The sequence below is a fragment of the Rhinopithecus bieti genome, unplaced genomic scaffold, assembly GCF_001698545.2.
Source record: "Rhinopithecus bieti isolate Rb0 unplaced genomic scaffold, ASM169854v2 scaffold_18548, whole genome shotgun sequence".
Taxonomy (NCBI): domain Eukaryota; kingdom Metazoa; phylum Chordata; class Mammalia; order Primates; family Cercopithecidae; genus Rhinopithecus; species Rhinopithecus bieti.
In genome coordinates, this window is record NW_016809526.1 from 2,571,933 (window position 1) to 2,582,313 (window position 10,381).

General features: G+C 41.4%; 1 long non-coding RNA gene across 1 annotated transcript; it reads right to left on the reverse strand.

Annotated features, from left to right (window-relative positions):
* Positions 1-8,484: 8,484 nt before the first annotated feature.
* LOC108540564 (uncharacterized) lies at positions 8,485-10,331 on the reverse strand. Its single transcript, XR_001888706.1, has 2 exons — positions 9,565-10,331; positions 8,485-9,251 (listed from the first exon to the last, which is right to left on the reverse strand). It is a non-coding gene; the product is annotated as an uncharacterized LOC108540564 (long non-coding RNA).
* Between the last annotated feature and the right edge of the window lie 50 nt (positions 10,332-10,381).

The window sequence follows — 10,381 nt, forward strand, 5'->3', positions numbered from 1 at the left end:
CTCACTATGCTGCCCAGGCTGGTCTCAAACTCCCAGGCTCAAGTGATCCTCCTGCCTTGGTCTCCCAAAGTGCTGAGATTACTGGTGTGAACCACCATGCCCAGCTAATTAAACTGTTTATTTGCTGCAACATCTCATGTTCGTAGTGCATTAGCTTTTCTGGACAGTGAGCGAGACGAACACATTAGGTTGTTACAGTTTGGGTGGTATTTTCTGGGATCTGGACCTGGAGAATATACTCAGTCAGAAGAGGGAGCCAGTCGTGGTGGCACCAGCACCTGTAAGTCCCAGCTACTTAGAAGGCTGAGGCAGGAGGATCACTTGAACCCACGAGTTTGAGTCCAGCCTGGACAACATAGTGAGACCCTGTCTCTAATTTTATGAAAAGAGAGAGAGGAAATAGGGGAAGAAGAGCCAGGGATAAGAAATGCAGGTGATGGCTGGATGTGGTGGCTCACTCCTGTAATCCCAGCACTTTGGGAGGCTGAGGTGGGCGGATCAGGAGGTCAGGAGGTTGAGACCAGCCTAGCCAGCATGATTAAACCCCGTCTCTACTAAAGACACACAAAAAATTAGCCGGGTGTGGCGCATGCCTGTAATCCCAGCTACTTGGGAGGATGAAGCAGGAGAATTGCTTGAACCCAGGAGGCGGAGGTTGCAGTGAGCCAGGATTGTGCCATTGCACTCTGGCGACAAAAAAAAAAAAAAAAAAAAACAACAGAAAAGAAATGCAGGGGACATCAACATTCAAAGGCAGTGGGGGAGCCAAGGTAATTTTTCGACAGAGAATCCAACGTTAGCCTAAATTTCATGTAGATTCACAGGCCCTGAAAAGCAGGACCTTGAGAGATGGAGAGGAGGTAATTTGGAACCAGGAGCCCTCAGCTGGGTAGAACACAGTGGGTGCTAGGTAGGGGTGAGGGTGGCAATTAGAAACCAACCCCAGCCTGGCGCATGGTGGGACAGAGGTGATGGGGTGTCTGGAATTGGAGAGAAGTGTGGGAAGCAGAGAGAGAGGGTGCGGAGACAAACTTGACTCTGGAATTTCCCCAGGCAGGCTCTGACTGGGCTGTCCTGAGGAGGGACTTCAGCTTGGTAGCTGGAGCAGGCTCCCTGGGCCGAGGGGAGGACAGGGTGGGGCAGAGCCTATGAGAATGGCTGCAAGACTCTTACTGCAAGAACTCAGTGAGCTGCCATCCTCCCCCTCCCCAACCACACAAACTCCCCTTCCCACTTTGTTGGTGATTTCTTAGCTCTGGACGCTTCGGGTGCATTTATAGCTAACCTTATAATCGGATGCATACTTGTCATTTTATAAGTATAGCTCTGGGTTACTCTTTGCCCATCAATTAACTCAATTATGGTATTTGCTGTCTGTCCTCTTCTACTTTCTGGATACCTTGTATGGATCTAGATGTGGTTCCCGGGACACTTTGAATAGAAAGGCCAGGCTGAGATGAGGGTTGGGCCTGGAGGCCCCTTGGACGACAGGACATCAGAACATTTACTCACATGCCAGGGAGTCTAAGTCACCCAACTGAACAACTACACCTTCTAGATTTAGAAGAACGCACATACATAGTTTCCTCTCAGGCCCCTGCTTTTTCCCCTCCCTCTCCCCCCACCTCCCTTCCACTCACTGGCAGAAATATGTCCACCCTGTATTGTGTTAAGATGACTGTATTGTATTTCTAAAGAGCAAGTGTGTTGTTGATAGGCCTCCCTTTAGGAAGCCGAAAGGCTTGCCTGAGTGGTGGGTGGGGTTAGAGCCAGGTGCCCAGTCTTCTTCCATTCATGTGTGGAGAAACTGCTTTTAGGAAATTGCTTACATTTTGTTTTATTATTTCCTATGCTTGGATTATGTCCATTCATTCATTTATTCAACATGTATTTATTGAGCACCTACTATATGTCAAAATGCCTACTCTCGTGGAACTTGTATTTGAGAGTAATGATATCAGAATGTACATATTATATATGTATTATATATGCATGTATTACATATATATATAAAAAAAAATTAGGTCGAAGAAAAACAAAACCAGGTGGCATGGTAAGGGGCTAGAAAGTGATGAGGACTGATATTTTAGGAGGAGCAGAGAACAGTGACCTGACTGAAGTGAGGAAATAAGCCATGTAGCTCTCCAGGACTAGAAGTTTCAGGCAGAGGAATAGCACATGTAAAATTCAGAGACTAGAGAGGAGGGTGTTTACTGTGTTTGCTGTCTTTGAGGATGGGCAAGGATGCCAGTGTGGCTGGAGTGGAGCAGGAGTTGAGAAAGAGTGGTAGGGAGGTGGGTCAGAGAAGCAGCCAGAGCCGTGGCCGGACTTTGCATTTTGTTCTGAGCATGATAGGAAGCAGCTGAGCAAGGCAGGGACTTGATCTGGATTCTATTTCTGCTGAGCACTTTCCTGCTATGTGGGGTGAGGGAGGAAGCAAGGAGAGGAGCTGGGAGAGACAGAGTGTAATAGAATCAGGGTCTATTATAAAGGAAGAGCAACCAGTATTTTCTAATGGAAAAGGATATGGAGTGTGAAAGCAAAAGAGGAGTAGTAAAAGACACCAAGGGTTTTGACCTGAGCAACTCAGGGACAGGGATGTCATTTACTTCGATGGGAAGTGCTGAAGATGTGTGGTGGAGATGTGGAGAAGGTGGAAGTGTTAACAAGTCTAGAGTGCTGGGATGAGGTCAGGTTGGACATGTAAATCTGGGGGTCATCAATGTATGTTTTGAAAGCCATTAAGATTGTCTGTAAAGAACCAGACGGTAAGTGTTTTAGGCATTGTCCCAACCATTCAACTCTGCCATTATAATACGAAAGCAGCCATTGACCATATGTGAATGAATGATCATGACCATGTTCCAATAAAACTTTATTTTAGAAAGCAGATAGTGGGCCAGATTTGGCCCATAGGCTATAGTTTGCCAACTCTTAGACAAGGTGGAATTACCTAGGTGAATTTTAAAAAGAAAAGAGAAGAACTCAGAGCCTTGGGGCACCCAACACTTAGAAATTGGGAAGAGGAGAAGGATCTAAGGGAATGAGATATAGCAAGCAGCAAGGGAACAGGCAAATTAAGAGATTGGGGTGGCATGGGAGATGTAAGATGTTTCAAGAAGGATAAACCAATATTATGGTGTCAATAAACATTGTGAAATACATTGAAATGGACAAAAAGATTGAGTGTTCTGTCTAGTATACCCTTCAGGGTTATATTCATCTTTCATTGCTTTTGAGCTATTTTACAGCTTTGTAAGTTATAGAAAACTGACAATAATGCAAATGATTCTTGTCTATGAAAACAATTACATCCGGTTGAATGCAATTACTTGCACTGGTAGAATTGGTAGAATGCAATTGCCCTGTGAATAAACCAGTTTTGCATCTGTAATCATGTGATGCTTAACCACAAGGATATGTTCTAAGACGTGTGGTATTGTTAGGCAATTTTGTTGTTGTGCAAACATCATACGGTGTGCTTACACAAACCCAGATGGTATAGCCCACTACACACCAGGCTGTAGGATAGCGCCTATTGCTTCAAGGCTACAAACCTGAACAGCATGTTACTGAACTGAATACCGTAGGCAATTGGAACACAATGGTGAGTATTTCTGCATCTAAACATATCTAAATATTAAAAAGGCACAGTAAAAATACAGTAAAAAAGATTTGAAATGCCACAAGTATGGAGTGCACTTACTTTGAATGGAGCTTACAGGACTGAAAGTTGCCCTGGGGGAGCCAGTGAGTGAGTGATAGTAAATGTGAAGGCTTAGGACATTATTATACCTGATGGTAGATTTTATAAATACTGTACACCTATGCTACACTAAATATATTTAACACATTTTTCTTTCTTTAATAATAAATTAACCTTAGATTACTGTAACATTTTAATCCCATGAACTTTTAAATTTTAACAATCTTGTTGACTCTTTTCTAATAATATTTAGCTTAACACACAAATGCATTGTACAGCTGTACAAAAAATTTTTGTTTATATCCTTAGTCTATAAACTTTAAAATTTTAAATTACATTTTTTTTTTACTTTTAAACTTTTTTGTTAAAGATGAAGACAGAAACACATACATTAGCCTAGGCTACACAGGGTGAGGAATATTAATATAACTGCCTTCCACCTCTACTCCTTGTCCCACTGGAAGGTCTTCAGGGGCAATAAGAGCCATGGGGCTGTCATTTCCTATGACAACAATGCCATCTTCTGGAGCACCTCCTGAAGCACTTGTCTTAGGCTGTTTTACAGCTAACTTTTTTTTTCTTTTTTTTTGAGGCGGAGTTTCACTCTTGTTGCCCAGGCTGGAGTGCAATGGCATGATCTTGGCTCACCGCAACCTCTGCCTCCCGGTTTCAAGCGATTCTCCTGCCTCAGCCTCCCGAGTAGCTGGGATTACAGGCACCCGCCACCATGCCGGCTAGTTTTGTATTTTTTGTAGAGACGGGATTTCTCCATGTTGGTTAGGCTGGTCTTGAACTCCCAACCTCAGGTGATCCACCTGCCTCAGCCTCCCAAAGTGTTGGGGTTATAGGCACGAGCCACCGTGTCTGACCTACAGATAACTTTTTACACTCTAAAATAATGATAAAGGTACAGTATAGTAAATACGTAAACTAGTAATACAGTTGTTTATGATCATTATCAAGTCCTATGCACTGTACATAATTGTATGTGCTATGCTTTTATACAACTGTCAGTACAGTAGATTTGTGTACACCAGCATCACCACAAATGCATTGCGTAATGCATTGCGCTATGATGTTAGGACAGCTATGATGTTACGAGGCAACAGGAATTTTTCAGCCATGATACCCTATGGGAATACCAACATATATGGGGTCCGTTGTTGACCGAAATGTTGTTTTACAATGTGTAACTGTATTAGTAAATTTATAATAGCTTTCCTTATTGCTTTTGTATGTGAGGTTCATGAACTTCTTTAAACTGGTTGTAACATCTTACTGGTTCCCTCATTAGCGAGTAAAACCAAATCATTTACATGTGTTCATTTTATATTTGTATGTAAGTCATGATTTTCCTTTTTGAAATAATTATTATTTGACAGTAGAGATTGAGTAAAATAAATATTAAGAATTAACAATTAAAATTGGCAACATGTAGATCATGGTGACTTTGATAAGAGCTATTTTGGAGTAGGAAATGAAAGACTGATTGTAACAAATTGTATAAAGCTATAATAATAAAGACACATGGGCACAGGGGTAAATAAATAGACCAATGGAACAGAGTTAGAGATCCCAGAATAAACCCACACATAAATAGAAACTTTATAGATGGCAGAGGTGGTAATGCAGGAAAAGGATGGAGTAGTCAATAAATGGTGCTGGTGCAATTTGTCATCTATATGAGAAAAAAAACAAAATTGAATCTCTACCTTGAACAAATCAATCTGTTCCAGTGAATTTAAGACTTTGATATGGTTTGAATCCGTGTCCTCGCCCAAATCTCATGTCGAATTGTAATCCCCAGTGTTGGAGGTGGGAGCTGGTGGAGATGACTGATCATGGAGGGAGATTTCTCATGAACAGTTTAGCACCAACCTCTTGCTGCCGTTCTCCATGATAGTGAGTTGTTGTGAGATCTGGGCATGTAAAAGTGTGTAGCACCTCTTTACCTCTCTTGCTTCACTCTGGCCATGTGACATGCCTGCTTCCCCTTTGCCTTCTGCCATGATTATATGTTTCCTGAGGCCTCCCTAGAAGCTGAGCAGATGTCAGCACCATGCTTCCTATACAACCTACAGAACAGTGAACCGATTAAAATTCTTTTCTTTGTAAATTACCCCATCTCACGTATTTCTTTATAGCAACGTGAAAAGGAACTAATACAGACTTTTAGAAGAAAATAGAAGAGAATATTTTTATGTCCTCATGGTAATGAAAAAATGTTAAAATAAGACACAAAATCACAAACTTTAAAGGAAAATATTTATGAATTTGACACCAATAAAATTTTAAAAACACATTTGGTTGTCAAAAGACACATTAAAGAGATTGAAAATACAATTACTCATTAACACTTAACTGACAAAAGATAGGTATCCAGATTCTGCAAAGAACACTTACAAATCAATATAAATAAAAATAACCTAATAGAAAAATGTTCAAAAAATATGAATAAGCAATTATCAGAAGAGAAAATTCAAATGATCAATTAACATATGAAAAGATGTAAAACCTCACTGCTAATTAGGGAAATGCAAATTAAAACCCCAACATAATACTATTTTACATCCCCTAAACAGACTAATCTTTAAGAGTCTGATGATACAAGTATTGGCAAAGATGTGGGGAAATTAGAACTTTCATACTCTCCTGATTGGAAGATAAATTGGTATAATCACTTTAGAGAGCAATTTGGCTTTTAAGTTTTTCTAAGGTCTATCTCCAGGAGTTGTTGCGGTATAGGATATGCATATAACACAGCAACTCCTGGAGATATGCCTTAGAAAAACTCACAAATATGTACAGAGGGACAGTTTATAGCAGTGTTGCTGTAGTAAAATTTTGGCTATAACCTGCCTATCCATTAATAAGAAAATGGTGAAGTGAATTGTGGTTTACTGGGACAATGGAATATTATGTAGTAATGAAAAACAAAGGATTAGAGCTGCATGTATCAATATGGATGAATTTCACAAACAGATGTTCAAGAGAAAGAGCAAGCTGCACAATACATGTTCACACCTAGTTTTCAGTGTGCAGATCTCGCATATTTTTGTCAGATTTATTCCTAAATATATTTTTTGTGCTATTGAAAATGGTATTTTAGGCTGGGCCTGGTGGCTCATGCCTGTAATCCCAGCATGGCTGTGGGAGGCTGAGACAGGAAGATTGCTTGAGCCTAGGAGTTCAAGATCTGCCTAGGCAGCATAGCGAGACCTCCTCTCTACAAAAAAAAAAAAAAAAAAATAGCCAGGCACAGTGGATCATGTCTATAATCCTATCATTTAGGGAGGCAGAGGTGGGGGTACAGCTTAAGCCCAGGAGTTTGAGACCTGCTTGGGCAATATAGCGAGACCATGTTCTCTACAAAAAGGGGGAAAAAAAGACAAAATACATAAAAATGTACAAAATTAGCTGGGCATGGTGGTGCATGCCTGAAGTCACAGATAATCAGGAGGCTGACGTGGGAGGATCACTTGAGTCCAGGAAGTTGAGGCTGCAGTAGGCTATGATCATTCCACTGCAGTCCAGACTGGACAACACAGTAAGACCCTATCTCAAAAAAAAAGAAGAAAACAGTGTTTAAAAAATTCCAATTTCTAATTGTTCCTTAATAGTATATTGAAATACGGCATACTGTTGTATATTAATCTTATATCCTGCAACTTTGCTAAAATCACTTATTCTAGTAGCTATTAAAAATAGATTCCATCAGATTTTCTCTATATATGACCATGTCATCTGTGAATAAATACAGTTTTATTTCTTCCTTTTCAATTTGAATGCCTTTTTTCTCACCTAATGCTCTGGTTAGAACCCCCCGTACAAAGCTGAATAGAAGTAGTGAGAACAGACATCCTTGTCTAATTCCCAAACTTAGGGAGAAAACATACAGTCTTTCACATGAAGTATACTGTCAGCTGTGGGTTGTTTTTTGGAGATGCCCCTTATGAGATGGATATAATTCCCTTATATTCTTAGTTTGTTCAGTGTTTTTATTATGAAAAGGTGTTGGCTTCTCTCAAATGTGTTTTTTGCATTGATTGGGATGATCATGTTTTTTCATATGGTCTGTTAGTATGATAAATTATATTGCTTGATTTTCGGATATTAAATCACTCATTCTTGTGATAAATCTCATGTATTCATGATGTACTGTCCTTTTAAAATGTAAAGAGACATCCAATTTGCTAAAATTTCATTAAGAATTATTATATCTATGTTCATATAGGTATACTGGTGTATAGTTTTCTTGCCTTGTAAGGTCTTTACCTGGTTTTGATATCAGAGTAATGCTGGACCATTCAGTGATTTGGAAGGTATCCCCTCCTGTTCAATTTCCTTGAACAGTTTGTGCAGAATCAATATTATTTCTACCTTAAATGTCTGACTCTGGAGTTTTCTTTCTTTTCTTTTTCTTTTTTCTTTTTTTTGAGGCAGGGTCTCACTCTGTCACGCAGGCTGGAGTGCAGTGGCCCAATCATGGCTTACTGAAGCCTCAACCTTCCAGGCTCAAGCAATCCTCCCACCTCCGCCTCCCAAGTAGGTAGGATAACAGGCATGCACCACGATGCCTGGCAAAATGTTTTGTATTTTTTATAGAGATGAGGTTTTACCATGTTGCCCAGGCTGGTCTCAAACTCCTTGGCTCAAGCGATCCTCCTGCCTCAGCCTTGTAAAGTGTGAGCCACTGCACGTGGCCAATCCTGGGGTTTTCTTTGTGGAAACATGTGTTAGTTTGTTTGCATTGCTATAAAGGAATACCTGAGACTGGATAATTTATAAAGAAAGGAGATTTATTTGGCTCATGGTTCTGCAGGCTGTACATGAAGCATAGTGGCAGCATCCGCTTCTGGTGAGGGCCTCAGGAAGCTTCCAGTCATGGCAGAAGATGAAGCGATGCCTGAATCACATGGTGAGAGAAGGAACAAGAGAGAAAGAGGAGGAAGTTCCAGACTCTTTCAAACAACCAGATCTTGTGTGAACTCATAACTGAGAATTCACTCATTACTGGGGAGGATGGCACCAAGACATTCATGAAGGATCTATGATCCAAACACCTCCCACCAGGCCCCACCTCCAACATTGGGGGCTACATTTCAACACGAGATTTGGAAAGGACAAACATCCAAACCATATCATAAAGTTTTTAATTGCATATTCAATTTCTTTAATAGATGTAGGCCTATTCGGGTTATCTATTTCTTCCTGAGTGTTGTTAGATTGTATTTTTCAAGGGATTTGTCCATTTTATCCATATCGTGCCATTTCTATCTGGTGTAATTAGAATAGTGTTCATATCAAAATTCAGTTTCTCCATATCTTTTCCAGGTAACTTTCCCTTTGGTGCTTTGAAGCAATAGGGCATCTTGACTGGCTACCATGGCCCCCACCTTTCCTCCTAGGCTCAGCCCTTGACAAAAGTACTCCTCACTACTCTCTCATCTTCCCCCCACCTTGTATCCCTCTAGCATTCCTCACCTGAAGAACTTAGGCTTTCTTAAGTCTCTTTAGTTAGCAGGAAACTATCTAATTTAAAAACCTGGTCAGGCGCGGTGGCTCACACTTGTAATCCCAGCACTTTGGGAGGCCAAGGCGGGTGGATCACCTGAGGTCAGGAGTTTGGGACTAGCCTGACCGACATGGATAATCCCCGTCTCTACTAAAAAAATACAAAATGAGCCGGGAGTTTTGGGGCATGACTGTAATCCCAGCTACTTGGGAGGCTGAGGCAGGAGAATCACTTGAACCCAGGGGGCGGAGGTTGCGGTGAGCCGAGATCGCGCCATTGCGCACCAGCCTAGGCAACAACAGCGAAACTCCGTCAAGCAAACAAACAAACAAACAAACAAAACACTCTCCAAGCTGTTTATTACTTAAGGGTTTAGTCCTTCCAAGAGTATTTATGTTTCAGAAGAGAATGTCTAGATAGGATTGTGCATAACAAAAGTAAGTCAATTTTTAATGGTGTTATTGTAGGCTCTGTGACAAGTAGGGGAGGGAAGCACTTTGGGAGATGGACCCTCCTCTTTTTCAAATACTATTCAAGTACAAGTTTTCTCTTATTACTCTTCTGCTTTAAGACTGTCTACAGGGAGTTCCCTTTGTCCTTTGGTCAAAATAAAATGTTTGACACAGCCTTGCAAGATCCTGCCACTTCTCGAGCCATCAGACCCAGTCTTGCTGCTCTGCTCTGGTGGAGCTCTGTCCTGGACCTCAAACTGTTGGATTTCTCTGAGAAAGCGATAGTGTGCTCAGATTTTAAGATAGTGTGCTCAGATGAGGTGGAGAAGTTCAAAGAGAGGGCATTTGCTATGGAACTGAGGCTATCAAAGGGACGAAGAAAATGCATCCCTGTTCTCTAGGAGCTCAAGGTCTAGTGGCCTTATAGAGTGGAGTAGCACACTGACAGTGCGACCAGTGACTGCCAGGCTGACTAGAGAAGGCAACTTTCGCTGTGGATATAGTTGGAAACTGGCTTTTCTGCTTCAGCGCTGTGGACCAGCCATTGGCCTTTCTTCCCTAAAGTTCATTCAGCTGATACCTTCCAGAAGGAAGGCCACCCCCTGCCTGGGTTGGCCATGTGCCAAACCCCTGCCCACTCCAAAGTGTGGCTTGGAATGATGTGGTCTGCTTATTAAAAATCAGATTCCGGGAGGCCAAGGTGGTCGG